A 19816-nucleotide genomic window follows, 5' to 3' on the forward strand; every position below is an offset into this window, starting at 1 on the left:
AATCAGGATGTCTGTTTTATTGTTATTGCATTCAGTTCCTCATATATTTTGCATATTAACTCTTTATGAGATTTATGGTTTGCAAATATTTTCTTATATCTTGTAGCTTATATGTTTACTCTGTTGTTTCTTTGCCATGCAGAAGCTTTTTGATTTTATGCATTCTCATTTGTCTATTTCTTGCTTTTGTTGCCTGGGCTTTTGAAATCATATCCAAAATTCATTGGCCAGACCAATGTTAGGAAGTTTATCTGTACGTTTTCTTCTGTTACTTTTACATGTTCAGGTCTTATATGTAATTCTTTAATCTATTTTGAGTTAAGTTTTAAGTTTTATATATGATGTGAGGTAAGGTCCATCTTCATGCTACTGTATGTGAGTATCCAATTTTTCCAACCCTGTCTATTGAAAATATTATTTTTTCTCTATCATGTGTTCTTGGTAACCTCTTCAGAGATCACTTAACCAAAAATGTATAAATTTATTTCTGGGCTTTCCATTCTGTTCCGTTGGTTTATGTCTGTTTTTATGCCACAACCAAACTGTTTTGTTTATTGTAGTTTTGTAGTATATTTTGAAATCAGGTAGTGTAATGTTTCCTGCTTTGTTCTTTTGCTCAAGATCCTTTTAGCTATGCAAGGAATTTTGTGGTTTCATTCAGAGCCAGTTGATATTGACTGCTTTTTGTCCTTAGTGTGAGTTTCATTTTCCAGTTTTGTAGGATGTCTTATAATTTTTTTGTTACATTTGAAGATTTTAGATACTGTATTGCAGCAATTCGGGGCCTCAGAGGTATTCTCTGAGTTTTTCTTTTCCTTTTTTCAGGTTGACCATTCAATTATGCTTCTCTAGTATTTCATTCAGTGTCACTTGTTGTACAATGACTTGATTTGTGAATGAGGTCTTCACTCTTAAACGAGGCTTTGCCAGTGTGTGCCGCTGACATGGAGACAAATAGAAGGAGCAAGTAAATACATCACCTTCAACTGAAACATCCAGATGCATGTATCAGGATGCATCAAGGCAATAACTCCACCTGTGGAGAGCAGAGAAAAGTAAGACAGAATGACTACCCACCCAGGAATGACAGAGAGCCAGGGGAGTCTCCCCTGCCCAGGGGAGCAATGAGTGAGTGACTGACGCCGGAGGACCCATGCTTCTCTCACAGATCTTTGCAACCCTTGGGTTAGGAGATTTCTTTATGAACTCACTCCACCAGGGCTTGCAATCTGACATGCACAGCTACATGAAGTCTTAGTAGGGCATCCACCCAGGCACATGCAGAGCCCAGGAGTTTTAGATACCTGGACTTCCCAGTAAAAGCAGCTGCAATTCCAGCCAAGTGTGAAGTTAGACCTCCATACGTACCCTTAAGAAAGGGGCTGAGAAACAATGGTCTGCAGACCCCACTTCCACAACACCTTGCAGAATAAGACCTACTGGCCTGGAAATCCAACCAGCCACCAGTAGCAGTGTTACACCTCCTTGAGATGGAGGTCCCAGAGGAAGGGCTGGGGCACCATCTATGCTGTTTCAAAGCAATTAGCCATTTCAGTGCAGCCACCCTACAAAAAAGCAGCCAGACTGCTGGTTTTATGTGAGCCCCTGACCCCATTTTTCCTCACTGGACAGGACCTCTCAATCAGGGTCACCGGCTACCCTTGCCAGTGTTTTCCAGCTGGCACTGGTTCTGAGCCTTCCTGGGGCAGAGCTTCCAGGGGAGGGGATGGGTCACCATCTTTGCTGTTTCATAGCTTTAGCTGTTGTTGCCTTCAGGGTCTAAGGAGTCTGAGGTGACTAAGAACTGGAGCGGTCCCCTGGCACAGCACAGTAGCTTTACAAAGAAGTGGCCAGACTGCTTTTTCACCCAGGTCTTGGATCTCATTTCTTTTCACTGGGTGGAGTCACCTGACTGAGGTCTACAACCACCCCTGTCAGTGTGTTTAGGTCAGCAACAGGTCCATACCTCCCCAGGATGGAACTCCCAGTGGAAGGGGCAGGCTGCCATCTTTGCTATATTGCAGCCTTCATTGTTGATACCTTCAGATGCTGGAAAATCTGGGGTGACTAGGGAATGGAGCAGACCCCTAGCATACTGCAGCAACCCTACTAATACATAGGTCCCTGATCCTGTATCTCCTCACTGGGCAGGTCCTCCAAACTTGGGTCTTCAGCTACCCCCTGCTGAGGTCATTGAGTCTATAGCAGCTCTGCAACTCACTGAGGCAGAGCTCTCAGAGGAAGGGAGCTGTTGCCATCTTTGCTATCTCACACTTCTCGCCTTTGCTGTTGCCAAGCTCTGGAGAGTCTGCAGGGACCAGGGGCAGGTTCAGACCCCAAGCACAGAGTACCCACCTCACAGAAAAGTGGCCAGACTGTTCTCCACACAGGTCCTGGTGTTCAGTTCTCCTCACTGGTCAGGGCCACCCAACCTGAGACTTCAGCACAACCACCCTGCCCCCCATCCCCCCCACCCCAGTTACTACAATCAGAGGCAACTCAGTGGTAAAAGGCTCACTTACACACAGAGATGAGAAAGAACCAATGCAAGAACTCTGGCAACTCAAAGGGCCAGAGCGTCTTACATTCTCCAGATGATCACACTAGTTTTGCAATAAGGGTTCTTAACCAGACTGAGTTGGCTGAAATGACAGAAATAGAATTCAGAATATGCATAGGAATAAAGATTATCTAGATTCAGGAGAATGGCAAAATCCAATCCACGGAAACTAAAAATCACCATAAAATGATACAGGAGCAAACAGATGAAATAGCCAGTAGAAAAAATAACCTAATTTATCTGATAGCACTGAAAAACCCACTAGAAGGATGTCACAATGCAATCACAAGTATTAACAGCAGATTAGACCAAGCTAAAGAAAGAATCTCAGAACTTGAAGACTACTCTCTAAAATAAAACAGACAAAAATAAAGAAAAAAAGAATAAAATTGAATGAACAAAACCTCTGAGAAATATTAGATCATGTAAAGAGGCAAAATCTATGAATCACTGGCATCCCTGAAAAGAATGAGGAGTAAGCAAACAACTTGCAAAACAAATTTCAGGATAACATCCATGAAAACTTCCCCAACCTTGTTAGAGAAACAAACAGTCAAACTCAAGAAATACAGATAAACCCTGCAAGATTCTACACAAGAAAATATCCCCAAGACACGTAATCAGCAGATTTTCCAAGCTCAAAATGAAAGACTGTTAAAGGCAGCTAGAGAGAAAGGGCAGGTCACCTACAAGGAAACCCCATCAGGTTAACAACAGACCTCTCAGCAGAAACCTTACAAATCACAGGAGATTGAGGGCCTATGTTCATCATTCTTCAAGAAAAAAAAATCTTAAGCCAAGAATTTCATATCCAGTCAAACTAAGCTTCCTTAGTGAAGGAGAAATGAAATACTTTTCAGATAAGCAAATGCTGGGGGTGTTTGTTACCACCAGACCCATCTTACAAGAGATCTTGAAAAGAGCTCTAAATGTGGAAAAGAGAGAGACGATTACCAGCGAATACAAAAACACATTTAAGTATACAGACCAGTGATGCCATGAAAGAACAACATACACAAGCCAGCAAAATAACCCACTAACAGCACAATGACAGAATCAGATCCACACATATAAATACTAACCTTGAATGTAAATGCGCTAAATGCCCCATTTTAAAGGCAAAGAGTGGCAAGCTGGATGAAAAGCAAGACCCAATGCTATACTGTCTTGAAAAGACCCATCTCACATGCAGTGACACCCATAGCCTCAAAATAAAGGGATGGTGGAAAATCTACGAAGCAAATGGAAATCAGAAAAAAAAACAGATATTGCAATCCTAATTTCAGACCAAACAGACTTTAAACCAATAAAGATCAAAAAAGACAAAGATGGGCATTACATAATGGTAAAGTATTCAATTCAATAAGAAGAGTTAAATATTCTAAATATACATGCACCCGACACAAGAGCACCAAGATTCATAAAGCAAATCCTTAGAAACCTGCAAAAAGACTTAGACTCCCACACAATAATAGCGGGAAACTTCAACACTCCACTGACAGGACAGATCACTGAGGCAAGAAATTAACATACATATTTAGTATCTGAATTCAACATTGGACCAAATAGATCTAATAGACTTCTACAGAACTCTTTATCCAAAAACAACAGAGTAGACATTCTTCACACTCCACATGACATGTACTCTAAAATCACCCACAGAATCAGACAAAACAGTCCTCAGCAAATGTAAAAGAGCCAAAATCATACTAAACACACTCTTGGACAATAGCACAATAAAAAAAGAAATCAAGACTGACAAAAATTGCTAAAAACCATGCAATTACATGGAAATTAAACAATCTGTTCCTGGATGACTTTTGAATAGTGAAATTAAAGAAAATAATGAAATTAAGGAAGAAATTACGTTGTTTGAAACTAATGAGAAAAAAAATACAAAAGTATCTTTGCAACACAGAATCTTTGGAACGCAGCCATTGCGGGGTGAAGAGGAAATTTATAGCACTAAATGCCACATCAAAAAATTAGAAAAATCTCAAATTAACAATTTAACATCACAACTAAAAGAAATAGAGAAGCAAGAGCAAACCAATCCCAATTGAAGGAGACTGACACACAAAAAACAATTCAAAAGATTGATGAATTCAGTTGTTTGTTTGAAAAAAGAATCAATAAGATATGCCATTAGCTAGACTAATAAGAAGAGAAAGAAGTCCACATACACAATTCGAAATGACAAAAAGGGCCAGGCGCCATGGCTCATGCCTGTAATTCCAGCACTTTGGGAGGCCAAGGCAGGTGGATCACCTGAGGTCAGGAGTTCGAGACCAGCCTGGCCAACATGGTGAAACTCCATCTCTACTAAAAATACAAAGCAATTAGACAGGTGTGCTGGCAGGTGCCTGTAATCGCAGCTTCTCGCTTGAACCCGGGAGGCAGAGATAACAGTGAGCAGAGATCGCATCATTGCACTCCAGCCTGGGCAACAGAGCAAGACTCTGTCTCAAAAAAAAAAAAAAAAAAAAAAGAGAAGAAAAGAAAAGAAATGACAAAGGGGATGTTGCCACCAACCCGACAGACATACAAACAACCATCAAATACTGCTATGAAAACCTATATGCACACAAACTAGAAAACCTAGAAGAATAGAAGAAATGAATAAATTCCTAGAAACACACACCTTCCCAAGACTGAACCAGGAAGAAATTGATTCTCTGAACAGACTGATCACAAGTTCTAAAATTGAATCAGTAATAAATATCCTACAAACCAAAAATAGCTCAGGACCAGAAAAATTCATAGCCAAATTCTACCAGATGTATAAAGAAGAGATGGTACCATTTCAACTGAAACTATTTTTAAAATATTGAGGATGAGGGACTCCTTCCCAATTCATTTTATGAGACCAGCATCATCCTGATAAAGAAAAAAGAAAAACTAGCAGAGACACAACAAAAAAAGAAATCTTCAGACCAATATCCTTAATGAACATTGATGCAAAAATCCTCAGCAAAATATTTGCAAACAGAATCTAGCAGCACATCAAAAAAAACTAATCTACCATGCTAAAGTAGACTTTATCCCTGGGTTGCAAGGTTGGTTCAACATATATGCAAATCAATAAATATGATTCATCACATAAACAGAACTGAAGACAAAAATCACATAATCATCTCAATAGACGCAGAAAAAAATTTTGATAAAATTTAACATCACTTCATGTTAAAAACTCTCAATTCAGATACTGAATGTGTATGCTAATTTCTTATCTCAGTGATCTGTCCTGTCTAGGCATTGAATAAATATACCTCAAAATACGAAGTGTCATCTATGACAAACCCACAGCCAACATTATACTGAATGAACAAAAGCTGGAAGCACTTCCCTTGAAAACTAGCACAAGACAAGTATTCCTTCTCTCACCACTCCTATTCAGCAAAGTACTGAGAGACCTGGCTATAGAAATTAGGCAAGAGAAAGAAATAAAGGACATCTAAATACGAAGAAAGGAAATCAAACAATCCTTGTTTGCAGACAACATGACTCTATACCTAGAAAACCCCATAACATTGGCCCAAAGTATCTTCAGCTGATAAACAACTTCAGCAAAGTTTTAGGATACAAAGTCAACATACAAAATCAGTAGCATTCCTATATACCAGAAACAGCCAAGCCAAGAGGCAAATCAGACATTCAATCCCATTCACAACTGCCACAGAAAATAAAATACCAAGGAATACAGCTAAACAGGGAGGTTAAAGATCTCTACAATAAGAATTACAAAACATTGTCTAAAGAAACTGGACATGAAAAAAACAAATGGAAAAACATTCTATGTTCAAGAATAGGAAGAATCTATATCATTAAAATGGCCATCTGCTCAAAGCAATTGACAGATTCCATGCTATTCCTATCAAACTACCAATGACATTCTTCACAGAACTAGAAAAAACTATTTTAAGATTCATACGGAACCAAAAAAGAGCCCAAATATCCAAGGCAATCCTAAGCAAAAGAACAAAGCTGGAAGTATCACAGCATCTGACTTCAAACTATACTACAAGGCTATATTAACCAAAACAGCATGGTACTGGTACAAAAACAGATACAGAGACCAACGGAACAGAATAAAGAACCCAGAAATAAGACTGCCCAACTACTACTATCTGATCTTCTACAAATCTGACAAAAACAAGCAATGGGAAAAAGATTCCCTATTCAATAAATGGTGCTGGCATATCTAGCTAGTCATATACAGAAGATTAAAACTCGGCCCCTCCCTTACATCATATACAAAAATTAACTTAAACATACAACCCAAAATTATAAAAACCTTGGAAGACAACCTAGGCAATACCATTCTAAACATAAGAACTGGGAAAGATTTTATCATGAGGATGCCACGAGCAATTGCAACAAAAGCAAAAATTAAAAATTGAGATCTAATTAAGCTTAAGAGCTTCTGCACAGCAAAATAAAGTATCAACAGAGTAAACAGACACTCTACAGAATGGGAGAAAATATTTGCAAACTATGCGCCTGACAAAGGTCTAATATTCTGCATCTATAAGGAACTTGAACAAATTAAGAAGCAAAAATCAACCAACGTCATTAGAAGTGGGCAAAGGACATAAACAAACACTTTTCAAAAGAAGACATGCATGCAGCCAACAAGCATATGAAAAAGTTTAATATTATTGATGATTAGAGAAATGCACATCAAAACCACAATGAGATACGATCTCACACCAGTCAGAATGGCTATCATTAAAAGGCAAAAAATATATATATAGAGAGAGAGAGAGAGCAGATTCTGGCTAGGTTGCAGAGCTTATACATTGTTGGTGGGAGTGTAAATTAGTTCAACCTTTGTGTAAGGCAGTGTGGTGATTTCTCAAGGAGCTAAAAAACAGAAGAACTACCATTCAACCCAGAAATCCCATTAGTGGGTGTATACCCAAAGGAATATAAATTGTTCTGTTGTAAAGATACATGCACATATATGTCCATCACTGCACTATTCACAATAGCAAAGACATGGAATTAACCTAAATGCCCATCAGTGGTAGACTAAATAAAGAAAATATGGTACATATACACCATAGAATACTATGCAGTTATAAGAAAGAATGAGATCATGTTCTTTGCAAGAACATGGATGGAACTGGGAGCTATTATCCTTAGCAAACTAATGAGGAACAGAAAACCAAATACTCCATGTTCTCACTTATAAGCCAAAGCTAAATGATGAGGACAGATGAACCCAAAGAGGGGGACAACACACACTGGGGCCTACCTGAGGGTGGAGGGTGGGAGGAGGGAGAGAATCAGATAAAGTAACTATTGGGTACTAGGCTTAGTACCTGGGTGATGAAATAATCTGTACAACAAACCCCCATGACAGGAGTTTCCCTGTATAACACACCTGCACATGTACCCCGAACCTAAAATAAAAGTTTAAGAAACAAAAAAGAAAACTAATATTTAGCCTGATTACAAGCTATAAAGCAGTGGCACTGAATCAGGAATTACTGATGTGTTGTCTGCATATGAAAAACACGCAATGCGGAGTGAAAAGAATTCTGGAAATCTCAGACCAAAACATAATACCTAGAGAAATCTTGTTTTAGGCTGGGATCACCCACCCATATTGGTTGTTTAGGCTGAATTAACTGGGAACTGAATTGAGCATTAGTCTGGTAACAGACAAACCTCCTTCTCAGGCAAAGCTCTTCTCTGTGGCTTGGAAAAGAGGAATAAATATATTAATATACTTCTCTGGGTGCCTGGAGAATTTGCAGGATAATGTCTGTAATGAACTCTAAGCTTCTTAAAAAATAATCCTTGCAAAGTCATGCAGGGAGACTCATTATAATGGTGTCCTCAGGAGAAGCCAGGCCAGGTGAGAAGTGTGTGGCATCATAATGATGTCCTGGTGGTATGTGGAGAAACAGACCCCTATGGATACAGCAGAACAGCTGGTATGTAACACAGAAGTCCAGAAAAGTCATTTTTGCACCATGACCAAATGCTTTTTTCTGCCTAGGTAGAGCCCACACCTGTGTGGTGGGACTTGTATACAGGCATCTCTGAATTTTCATCCTTACTGAACTTCTATGTGCAAAGCAATCAATACAAAGGTCCTTGTCTTCGATTCCTTGACAGTGTCACATGGTAACACCCCTATTTAAACACAAACAAATAAAATGATGAAATCCAAAAGATCCCTGTAAGATCTGTGACCCCTGTAGATTGCATGTGATTTTTAAAAGTGTCCCCAAAGCCCCTGGAGGGACAGTGAGCTGCGAATAGAAATATCACGTCCCTGGGCTTGTGCTTATGAAATCCAGAACAATGTTCTCATTGTGTCCAGAACTGGGCGTTTCCATAGAGTCATGTCCTCAAAACGACTTTCTTTCTGAGGCAGGAAGGTGGCTGACAAGCTTCCTAATAAACTCCTGATTTCGTTATCTGACCATGAGCTGGCTCAGTTTCCCCATCTGTGACTCACAGGAAGGGTCACATGATGCGCTTGGTGCCACTGTCATTGTGCATCCTGCGTTACAGAGTTCTTAGTATTTGGACGGTCCGCTGGAAGGCGGGCAAGGGAGATTGGGGGTTCCCATGGGCTGGAGCGTTTTCGTGAGTCACCTCCCACTTCTACTCAGGATGCTGAGGAGCACCACCGTTTTGTGACGCTCAGCATCTTTCTTTCAAACGTCACTGAACTTGGCGAAACCCGGCTTCACAGTCATTCTGATGGATCTGTGGAACATGCAAGCAAACCGTGATGGGGCCAGCCCGGGCTGCGCCCTGGGCTCGCTGCCATTCCCTAGCAATCCCGACACACTGCTCAGGTCTTGGGAGGTGCTGAACATTAAAACATGCAGACAGTCCAGGATAGCAGCCATTGCCCAACTTTAGCAGTTATATGGGAAACCCACGTAGGTGCCACGACCTTCTTAGATGCTATTTTCGATGTGAAATGGTTTTCTAAAATGTAAATGGGCCATTGTAAATCCCCATGTTTATTCTAATTCTGCACCACCTGACAGAACTGGGCATGGTAGTAACACACTCCAGCTGCCTCTGCTCATTCTTTTTGTTTTTTTTTCTTTCCTTTTTGTCTGCGGTGCCCTCTCCTACGTCCATCCCCACTGTGTTCAGAGCAGTCATTTAACGAGGCGCTCTAATTAGCAGTGCTTTGGGGTAAGGTTGGACACTTAAAGTAGTTCCTCGCTCCCCAGGCTTTCTTCCTCAGTAATAATTAAAAACTGAGGACGAGATATTTAAACTGTTTTGCTGAGATGATGGCCACAGTTTCCCTGGAAATGTCAAGAGGGCACGAGGTGCGAGTCTTCAAAGCACCCCTTGAAAGTTTGCAGGCTCACGATGCGGCATCGAGAATTTCAATGAGATCTGTATTCAAATGACCAAGAAAGAGAAACTTATGCAAGTTGGAGGAAAAGGTATTGGTTACAGTTATAATAAAGATCTCAACTATATTTAAAATACATTGCTTATGAAAGGAAAATTAAGTTTTTCTTAATATCCAAGTGCATAATTACGTGTTTTATTTGCATCACAATTTGTATAATTTTTCAGAAGGGCTACCAATAGGAGAATTTAAAATTAAATTGAGGTGATTTGCGTCTCACACCTGCAGAGTGGAAGGAGATTTAACCGTGGGTCCATGCAGCTAACTCCAGTTTTAAACCAGACACCACGGGATGGCCTGAAATCTGCCTTGGTGGGAGTATTCACGCTACCAAAATTGACAAGTGCTATGCATCAGGCTGGATTTATTGTTTTTTGATCATCTAGACTTGAAAGAGTAATGGATAAATGGTAACGATGCAGATATAACTTTAAGATGTGGTGTTTCTACAGCTATTACATTGTGAATGGCACAGAAAACTAAGGAAGCATTCTTTGAATATTCAAAAACTACTGCAAAATTCAGCAAAGAAGTTGCTCTCATTGTTACATTGATGAACAAGCCCAACATATGTTTTTGCTGTTTCACTTTTGTCTTATTAATGCAAATAAAACATCAATGAACATTCATGTCAAAACTTCAGTTTATTACGTGTGTGTGTGTGTGTGCATTTTATTTTCCATGTAGCCACCACTGAATCTTTCAATTAGATCCTGCTGACTTTTGAGTCTGAATGCTCTCCATCAGCATCTCTCATAGGAACAGCAATATGTGTTACCTCCACCAATGGGAAAGTAAAGCAAAGTGCCATACAAAGTAAATTTTCATTAGTCTCCACAGTGTCTGTTCTTTGACACCTTCTTATTTCTGGTTCTCTGAAGATTCTCCACCAAGATTTCTCATGTTTTTGTGCAGAGCTGTTTCTCCTGGCAGTGTATTTTATTTTGTTTTTATTGTGCCTGTGTCTCCAGAGATATTTCTAATTTCTGCATCGTAATTACTCACTGCTTCTTTACCGCCACCTTCCCCTCTCCTCATCTCTCAAACTGCAAGGAGTGGGAAGGCAGACAGGTAAGCCAAGACATGTACAACTGCCGTAAATGCAGCATCTTCTCGGGCAGGAGCAGGACTGCCAAGGAAAAGAGGCCCAGGGGCCTGGGATTCTACATCTGTCTGCCACAACTAAAGAGGAAAATACGCTTTTGACGTAACACTGATCACGTGAGCTGTCCAGGGTGGGCAGGATTTGCAGCCTGTATCCCAAGTCTTCCAGATTTGTGGGTGGACCAGGCCATAGGCACAAAGGAGTGTGACTGTCCCTCCCTGGCAAACTCCTCCTGGCTCTCTCGGAGGGTCTCCGGCATGCCTCGCCTCGTGTGAGTACCTTGGGATGACTCTCTGGGGCCTACTTTTTCTCTGTCCATCCCCTGGGGTTGTTTCTGATGCTGACGCCCAGATCAGCAGCTCTAACACCAGCGCCCCACACAGGTAGTGACAGTAGGCCGCAGTCCACAGACACCGTCTCACAACCACCAATGCCTCCTGCCAGGGTCGCTGTGGCCCAGACAGGGCCCGTCCCCGCCGCAGGAGGAGCTGCTGGTGCCGAGTCAGTTGGTAGCTGGACCTTTCCATGAGCCACACAGATCACAGGAAACAAGGGTTCCCTTTCCCTGTTTATCAGCCGTCCTTCCCTGGAGGCAGGTGGGAGTCCATGCGGTTTGGGCTGTAGGATTCAGAATCACCCTAAAATTTAATCCCATTCCCTCAGGGGGCTCTGGAGGCACATGCACTTGGGCCCTTCCATACTTGGACAGGCACACAGCCCTCTGGGTGCCACCGCCCAGGGCCTCTCCCTGGGACTGTCATTGTGTGAGTCCTCCCCCGTTAGAGGAAGGAGCCCACAACTACCTCACAGGTGGGTTGTGTTTTGCCAAAGTTAGTGTTTCTCCAGTCTGACCACTGTGATGGGTTGAATCGTTTCCCTCAAAATTCACACTTTGACGTCCTCACTCCCAGCACCTCAAACGCTGACTGTGTTTGAAGACAGAGTCGTTAAAGAGGTAATTACCTGAAAATGAGATTATACACACAGGCCCTAATCCAATCCACTGGTGTCCTTAGAAGAAGGGAGAAGTTAGGACACAGACATGCAGGGACTACAATGCTGTGAGGACCCAGGAAGACAGGTGCAGTCTGCAGGCCCAGGAGAGGGGCCTCTGGAGGAACCAGTCCCGCAGACACCTTACCCTTGGGCTGCAGCTTCCGGAACTGAGAGAATAAAGTCTTGTTTAAGGCCCCTTCTGCAGCGTTTTGTCCTGGCAGCCCAAGCACATGAATACAGCCACCAAATGTCCCCAAGCACATTTATGGATCCAGGGCTTGGATGTTTGCAGCCCCCAAGGCAAAGGCTAGTGAAGTCCGATGTGACCACCGTTTGGATAACGTTAGAGCGTGTGTCCGTTCTGTAATGTATCATGTCATTATGTGAACGGATGTTCAGTTTCTCAAAATACTCAACTAACATTCACAATTCTGAAAGGAGCCGTGTGTTCAGCCTGGATCCACGTGGTCGGAAGCCCATAGATCAGAGATGACACAGGAACAGGAGCTCAGGGCTATGGCACAATGCATAGCATGAGCAAGTCATGTGGACACTTCCAGAGGTCACAGGAAGGTTTGAGAAAGGATGTTATTCCTCACCTCATTTCCATTCAATAGGTTTGCATTTAAAAAGAAAGGGAATCTGCAAAATCAGAGTCTGAAGGAGTCAGCTGCACTTTTTGCTTTTGTTCTTTTTAAAGCAGCGATTGCATTGATAACCCGAACATAGACTGAGGAATGCGCCCTGTGCGGGGGAGCCCTCTTTAAAGCGTCTGAGAATAGGTGGTGCCGGGCAACACAGCAAGTGTCCTCGGGTGCTGGGGACCGACCTTTCCATCACTGCGCGTGCTGGACACACAGACCACAGGCGCAGGGGCGGGGAGGCCTTACTGCCACATCCTGACAAAATGAGCCCCTTTTCAAAGCGAAACAGCATTATTGATCAAAGCGTAGGTGGCTCCATATGTAGAGAAGAAACAGCCGGTGTCACCCTGGGCCACTCGCACCCACGGGCACAGACACTCCCTCTCATTAAAAACGGGTTGGATTGCATTCCAGGCCCAGCCTGCAGAGTTAATGACGAGCTCGCAATGTAGCACCCGCATGGATGGGAGCCTTGTACTGCCCCGCGATGGCCGGTGTTTTATTAGTGGGCCTGAGCAGCGTGCCTGGCCGGCTGGTATTTGACACGCAGACAGGGATGTTCCCAGGCGCGCTGCGCGGCTGACTCACTTCAAAGTCCCAGCCCTGCTGGCTTGGTTTACACCTGAGCCAATTAGCTCCGGAGATCAGAAGAGGCCTGAAAACGGAGCCGGGCCCTTATTCCCGGGATGGAGAAAGTCACTTGATCCCAGGTAAATGATACAGAAGGAACAATGGAGGCGGGAGGTGGGCGCAGCAGGACGCTGTGCCCCTCCCGAGGAGCAGAGGCGCAGGGACTGGGCGTTGGCGAGAGCGCTCATTCAGGGTGTTCGTTGGGCTTTTATTGGCAACAAAGGGGCAAATTGAAATGAAGCCGTCTGCATTCTGTTTGCTGCACATCAAATATGCTGTAAGATATGCTGATTCGCGCTTCTCCTGAATTATTGAACACTGAGGCTTCCAGAAATCAGGCAGTGGGGGGAGGCCCAGGAGGAGGGACCCTGACAGAGCAGCCCTGCCTTCTGCACGCTCCGCTGCGTCTGCAGAAAAAAGGGAGGCCTCCAGTGCCCCCTGCACCCTCCTCAACTCCCCGTCAGTTGTGAAGTTGCTGAACGGGCCTAGGGCCTCAAGACGGATGAGGCTTGCTGCTGTTTTTGTTTTTTTTGTTGTTGTTGTTTGTTTGTTTTTGTTTGTTTGTTTTTGAGACGGAGTCTCTCTCTATTGCCCAGGAGTGCAGTGGCGCGATCTTGGCTCACTGCAAGCTCCGCTTCCCGGGTTCACGCCGTTCTCCTGCCTCAGCCTCCCGAGTAGCTGGGACTACAGTCACCCGCCACCGCACCCGGCTAATTTGTGTGTGTGTGTGTGTGTGTGTGTGTTTTTAGTAGAGACGGGGTTTTACCATGTTAGCCAGAATGGTCTCGATCTCCTGGCCTCGTGATCCGTCTGCCTCGGCCTCCCAAAGTGCTGGGATTGCAGGCGCGAGCCACCATGCCTGGCCTTGCTGCCCTTTTTTGGTTCGAGTTGGTCAAGGCTGCGGCTGGAGGGGCCTCCTACACAGCGCGGCGATCTGTCCATAAGCCAGGTGGGATGTTTACACCTGCCACAGGTGAAATAGGCCAAAGAACAGGATATACTGGAGTCAGGGCAAAGTTCTGCCCATTAAACAAATGCGTTCTGAACACCTTCCAGGGATGAGGCGACACATTTTGGTGTTGGAGACACAGGATGAAGGGGGCACAGCCCCAGTGGCATGGCAGCTTGGCCTCTGTCTGGCAGGGAGTGATGGACACAGGAGTCCTTGCTACTGGCATCACACAGGTATTGTGGAAACAAGAGTGGAAATGGAGTTCCCTTTAGAAAAAACATAAGAAGCAGCAGAATATGTCTATTTTTAAGAACTGGTGCATGTATGTGGGTGCGTGTTCCTGTGTGTGGACACATGCTTGTTTCTGTACAGTGAGGTGAATAGTGCACAAGTGATGACAAGGGAAACGTCAGGCAAGCACTTGTCACAGGGCCCCAAATACAGTGGCCAGAACAATACACTTACTGAAACCCTAAGGTGGTGTCTTGATTAAACTCCTTCATAACCTAAGATATGTTTTATTTCCGCAGTAAGTTGGAATTACACTCCTGAATTTTGCAATAAGACAAAATCTCAGGCTTTTTTTTTTTCTATGATGATTCCAGGTGACTGCATCTCCAGGAATGGAGAATCAACTCTTCCTCGGGTGGAATTAGAGATCATGCTAATTAGAAGGCCCTCTTTGGACAGCTTGCTTGGAGTTTAGCCAAGACATGCATAATTACTTTTCTAATAATGGGAGTGTGGAGCCCATGGCCTGTGGGTGAGTCTGGCTACGGAGTGAAGCTGTGACCACAGCCTATGGAGGACAGGATGGGATGACATGAGGCCCCTCCCCTAGAGGAGACCCTGCCCACTGCACATGGAGGGAGAAGAAATTAGGGGCCCCTGGGGGAACTCAAAGGTGCTGCTGGCTGACTTGGGCCCCACTTCCCAGGGTTTCCTTCCTTCCTCCTGCCACACCCTCCTGGAGAAGGGGCCTTTCTGGTTTTACTGGGTCCTGGATACTAACCTGCTCTACACTCGTGGTGGACATTTGGAGGCGTCATTAAAGGAGAGGGGAGCAAACTTAGAGCACTCCAGGTTTTGTTTCCAAACATCATCCTCTTCTAGGACCTGTGTACACAGTTCTAAGGAAAGTGAGGTGTGAGGGTTACTTTGAGGGTCCTGGAATCAATGTGAGATGTGTCCTTCCTTATCTCCCTACTGCTCCCACTCTGTCTCCTTCCAAGACAAGCACCAGCACAACCACACACATATGTGCACACAGACACACACACGTATCATAAGTACATACATGCATGCACACAGCAAGGCACAGGCACATGTATGCATCACTGGTACATGCGTGCATACACATAGCACACACATGCATCATAGGTACATACACATATGCACACAGCAAGACACAGGCATACACATGCATCACGGGTACATGCACACACACAGGCACACACATGCATCATGGGTACATGCATGCACATACAGGCACACACGTGCATCAGGGGTACATGTGTGTACACACAGGTACACACAGGCATCACCCATACATGCATGCACACACAGGCACATACATGCATCATGGATACATGCACACACACAGAGGCACACACAGGCACATGCCTCATGGATACATGCATTCATGCACACAGCACAGGCACAGACACAGGTACACACATGTTGATATGGTTTAGCTGTGTTCCCACCCAAATCTCATCTTGAATTTCCACCTGTTGTGGGAGGGACCTGGTCAGAGGTCATTGAATCATGCAGGTGGGTCTTTCCTGTGCTGTGCTATTCTCATGATAGTGAATAAGTCTCACAAGATATGTTGGTTTTAAAAATGGGAGTCTCCCTGCACAAGCTCTCTCTCTGCCTACTGCCGTCCGTGTAAGACGTGACTTGCTCATCCTTGCCTTCTGCCATGATTGTGAGGCCTCCCCAGTCACGTGGAACTCTGAGTCCAGTTAAACCTCTTTCTTTTATAAATTGCCCAGTCTTGGGTATGTCTTTGTCAGCAGCATGAAAACGGACTAATACACACGTCTACTGCTTTCCTTTGTGTGCGGCTGCCCGAGGTTCTTGTGGGTTGTCTGTACTCACTCTTCAGGCATAGCCCTTTCCGCCGCCTCCTTGCAGCTCAGCACTACACAGCCCTCTCTGTGCAGCCACATGGCCACCTTCCCCAGAGAGCCTTGATTGTCTCCCCTGAAAAGAACAGTCTGCATTGCATTTTTCCCATAGCATTTCTGTTTGGTAAAGCAGTGAAGCGGACAGATCGTCTCCCAACTGGACAAAAATTTCTCCAAATGCAGGATTAATTCGTTATTTTAGTAAATGTGTTGAACGTTGACCACATGCCAGAGCCCACACCGAATGCGGAAGTGGGAGGGGTGGCAGGTGCTCAGAGACGATGTCATCACTGCTGAGGGGCACCCAGTGAGGCGCAGAGACCCCTCTGCCAGACGTTGGCTTGGTCCTGCTGTGATTCAAGGTACACTGTTAGTAATAGACACAGACAAACATTCCAATGGCAGTGACTTGCAACAATCATCATTTTAATTTATTCTTCACAAACTTGTATTATTAAAATGGCTAAATACTTTCCAGCTAGGAATTAGGTGTTAAAAATTAGAGCTGAAGTAACAAACGTGTCTCATACTGGGACATCTTTTCCTTCTGACAACTTTTGGTTCTGCTGAAACGCTGTTAAAACACGCATGCCGAGATAGTTGGAATGGGTGGCTGTACAGGTGAGTGGCTGAGCTTTTAGAGTGGCAGCTGGATGCTTTCTAACCCTCTTAGCCAGGTGTGCGTGGGGCCACCCATTGACCAAGCAGCCGTGGATCCCTTCCTGTGTCCCAGGGTTCACGGGTTAGATTCAACAACATGGACACAGCTTCACAGTGAGGTCTTAACTGTATCCCCAAGTTTAAAAACATTGATTTCAGTTGTTTGTTTGTTGTTTGTTGTTTGTTTGTGACGGAGTCTCAATCTGTTGCCAGGATGGAGTGCAGTGGCACCATGTCGGCTCACTGCAACCTCCCGGGTTCAAGTAATTCTCCTGCCTCAGTGTCCCAAGTAGCTGGGATTATAGGTGCCCACCACTATGCCCAGCTAATTTTTGTATTTCTTTTAGTAGAGATGGGGTTTCACCATGTTGGCCAGGCTGGTCTCAAACTCCTGACCTCAGGTAATACGCCTGCCTCAGCCTCCCAAAGTGCTGGGATTACAGGCATGAGTCATTGTGCCCGGCCTAAGTGCAGTTTTAGGAAGTGGCTCCTCCCCACTTTTACCGGGGCTGGGCTCTGGTGGAGGGCAAGTGTTACCCATTTTGTAAATAGACGAGCAGAGCCTGTGATGCCGACTGGGGAGAGCTGAGATTCCTGGGGAGCTGAGAGATTTGCTGCCGGGACCTGAGCCCCTGGACCACATCTCCCACCCACAGCTGGCTCTCGGGGCCCCCATGGCTGCTGCAGAGGATGAGGTCAGGCAGGCATGCGCTCTTTTCATTATCAGTCTTTAGCCCCAAATGCTTGTGCAGGAGCCCAGGCTCTGAGGAGCTGGACTGACCACACAGGAGCCCAGAGCCCTAAACCTGACGAGGCCCAGCCTCCCTCCAAGGCTGCCTCCCCTTGGACCCACTGCCTGCTTGCCACAAAGGCAGGGAGCATCACTGGCCTGAGCCAGCTTGCCGGCGGGGGGGCACCCAGGGCACAGGCCAGCGCAGACCCCCAACAGCAGCAGGGTGGGTGGCTCCAGGAAGCAAAGCCATCATGTGGCTTGGACATGCAGCGGCACCCGGGATCTCTAACTGGAGCCCACACTCCCTGAGCCCCTGGTTCAGAATATCAGGTCTCCTGTCCGTCTTCTGGGCTGGAAGTGGTGCCATTTACTGTGATATTTACTCCAGCAAACAGCCGTTAATAAGCACTTCAAGTAATGTTTCAAAGGCCTCTGTGTTTGGAGAGCAGGAGGCGTATTTCCCACTACGCCACCTGCAATGGATGGAAAGAGTTCCCCCGCATTCTGTGTTGAGCTTGTCTCCCCCAGTGTGATGGTGTGAGGAGCTGGAGCCTCTGGGAGATGATGAGGTGGGAAAGGTGGAGTCTCAAAGACAAGATCAGAGCCTTCACCAACGGGGCCCAGGGAGCTCTCTTGCATCCTCCGCAGTGTGAGGACACAGTGAGAAGTCGGCAGCTACAAGAGGCCCCCATCAGAGCCCAACCCTGCTGGTGCCCTGATCTCTGACTTCCAGTCTCCAGAACTGTGAGAAATGCTTGTTTATGGTCTAAAAGTCACCTGGTCCGTGGTATTTTGTTATAGACCTCAAGCTAAGACACCTCCCATGAAATTCACATACCCCTTGTTCATGGACATCCAGAATTAAGCAAATGTCATTGAATATCTTGGGCCATCCAGCAAACATCCCTGGGAATGCAGACATGAATTCACCTCTGTGAAATATTGGCATGTAAAATTCCCAGGCATATAATTGTGGATTTCTGCATCATATCTCCTCATGGCAGGTGTGAGAGACACTTCCATGTAGACACACCCTGTGATCCACATTAGAGAGAGCTGTTATCACGGTTTCCAGGGCTGGTGCACGTGTGTGTGTGAGCCCACTCCCGCGTGCCGGGCTGGAGGTACACAGATTCACAACACACATGCTGTCCTCAGATGGCCAGGCTCACAGTCCCTCCAAACAGAGGAGGAATTGGAAAAAGGAAAGCATCCGAATAGGTACACAGGAGGCTGGAGGACTCCAGTCAGGTAAATTAATGCTTCATCATTGTATATGTCTAAATTAGATGAACAGACCACCTATCCCTTTCCACAGAGCCCTAGGACTCCTCCAAGGCACAGAAGGAGATTTGGGTACCACAGAGCCACCCTATGAGGGAGCTGTGGCTGGCAGTGGCAGCTGTCCCCTCCTATCCGGCATTCTCCCAGGCTGTAAAGACATTTGATTATATGAAACAGGAGGAAATCATTTTTTGGTGCTCCATATAAAAATAGTTCTTTGGCAGATACCCTCTTCTCTTCATTAAATATTTAATATTTTATATCTAGAGTTGTGTTAGAAATTTGGCCTGAAATGTCAAAAATCTAGGTGTGGTGCTAAGACTCAGATTGTCAATATGGAAATAAATTCTTCCTGATTTTCTGAGAATTGAAATCTCCTCTGGGGGCCCGCCCTCAGTTCCCTGATTCTTAATGAGGGTGGAGTGGGTGACTGTAAACATTGGCCCAGGCTGGTTTCCAGTTTTGTAAATAAAGCTTTATTGGGACTCAGCCATGTCATTCGTGCCACAGCATCTGTAGCTACTTTCACACCATAATGGCAAGGCTGAGTAGCTGCCCAGGAGACCACCCGACCTTCAACACCCAGCTGTTTATGGAAAAAGTCTGCACCCCTGTTTTGAAAAAGCTTAAATATGTAGGCATTGGCAGACACACAAACCCACAGTCACCTTGGTAAGGCTTGGGCTGAACTTGGGAACAAGAACAGACCAAGGCATGGGGC

The 19816-nt window shown here is 44.9% G+C and overlaps 1 long non-coding RNA gene across 1 annotated transcript; it reads left to right on the plus strand.

The window, feature by feature from the left end:
- The first annotated feature begins 13311 nt into the window (after positions 1-13311).
- LOC139363654 (uncharacterized) lies at positions 13312-14957 on the plus strand. The gene is made up of 3 exons (XR_011624376.1): positions 13312-13414; positions 14391-14519; positions 14892-14957. It is a non-coding gene; the product is annotated as an uncharacterized lncRNA (long non-coding RNA).
- Positions 14958-19816: the final 4859 nt, after the last annotated feature.

The sequence above is a fragment of the Macaca nemestrina genome, chromosome 6 (genome assembly GCF_043159975.1).
Source record: "Macaca nemestrina isolate mMacNem1 chromosome 6, mMacNem.hap1, whole genome shotgun sequence".
In the NCBI taxonomy this organism is placed as follows: Eukaryota; Metazoa; Chordata; class Mammalia; order Primates; family Cercopithecidae; genus Macaca; species Macaca nemestrina.